Source organism: Parasteatoda tepidariorum, chromosome 9 (genome assembly GCF_043381705.1).
Source record: "Parasteatoda tepidariorum isolate YZ-2023 chromosome 9, CAS_Ptep_4.0, whole genome shotgun sequence".
Taxonomy (NCBI): domain Eukaryota; kingdom Metazoa; phylum Arthropoda; class Arachnida; order Araneae; family Theridiidae; genus Parasteatoda; species Parasteatoda tepidariorum.
The window spans coordinates 45,368,465-45,369,830 of NC_092212.1; the positions used below are offsets into that span (position 1 = coordinate 45,368,465).

A 1,366-nucleotide genomic window follows, 5' to 3' on the forward strand; every position below is an offset into this window, starting at 1 on the left:
CTTGACCACTACGCATAAGTAATTAAAATAAATATAAATACTTTGAATTCGGATTTTTATTTATAATATCAATTGCTATATTTTTACCACAGCTGCCAATTCTTCTGGAAGAACTTATTTATTTTTAAATTGTATTAAAATCTTTGCTATTCTATTAAATTTTTGGATTTTTTTAAAAAATTAATTAAATAGTGATGTTTACTACCACTACAAACAAATATTTAAACATTTATATATATAAATTAAGCTAACTTTTCAATTTATACTGTATTTTTCTGCTTTTACTTTTAGGCAACAAGGACCGTAAGGAACCACAAAAACGATCCTTCAATTCATGATAAAGAGGTAAAGGGTTACTTCGGCCTCAGGCCATAGCTCAGGCCCCCGACCAACTGACAGGACTAAGACTTGATGCTCAAGCTTCTCTTCATCTATTATGCTAATCTTTCGTGTTTTACTAAAGATTACCGTAGAAAGGAGCATCCTAATGAGCTTAAGCAAACTTTTGGAATCCCAAATTGTGTGATTAAATGGCATGAAAGGAGTCTTGTCCGAATATACGCTATGGCTATTAGTGTTAAGTGATAAGAAGCAACAAATTGCTAGATCCGGGGGTGTAGTCCGATCAGACCATTATGCAGGATAACTTATTAGTGAAAGAACCAATTAATATGAAATCTAATAGAAATTAGAAAAAAGGTAGCTAAAACTTTTTTAATTTATGAATATAGTTGGTTTGTTTCGTTCACTTGTCTACCACTACAAATTCAATTCTCAAGTATATATCATAAATTTTTCACAATTTGAATTACTTTTAAAATAAAATTTGCTCTCATGCGCTCAAGAGGTTTGCTTCTTAAATTATCTGCGCAGACTACTTTTGAAGGACCGTGTGGAGGCTTTCTGATGTAGGAGGTGATGGTCAAACCCCGTTTATGGTCAATATCTGCGCTACTAGTAAATTGATACTATTGAGTTCCTGTAAATCATAAAAACAAATTTGTCTTACTGATTTTGTGGACTACATTTAACTACCGATTCAGAAAATCATTTTTGGAAAGAGCAGATTTTGACCGGTATGCTTTGATACTACTTAGAAACTTAATCAGAAAGATGGACCATGTTGAACTACAATTGTAAGCTGAAATATTTTGCTTATTTAACCAAAACAACCACCTCCTAGTCCTAGTGTTTAGATTTTACTGGGCACCTGGGCCGCGAAGCGGCCCCTATCCCATTCATCTGGAATTTTTGAACAGTTTTGGTTGAGCAATGAGGTAAGCAGGCAATGGAGTTGCTTTTATGAATGTTTCAAGCTCTTTGCTTATTACACAAATGTTATTACATTATGAAATTGAGCAGCTTG

General features: G+C 33.2%; 1 non-coding gene across 1 annotated transcript; it reads left to right on the forward strand.

Annotated features, from left to right (window-relative positions):
• The first annotated feature begins 411 nt into the window (after positions 1–411).
• On the forward strand, positions 412–528 carry LOC122271047 (U5 spliceosomal RNA). Its single transcript, XR_006226133.1, has one exon. It is a non-coding gene; the product is annotated as a U5 spliceosomal RNA (small nuclear RNA).
• Positions 529–1,366: the final 838 nt, after the last annotated feature.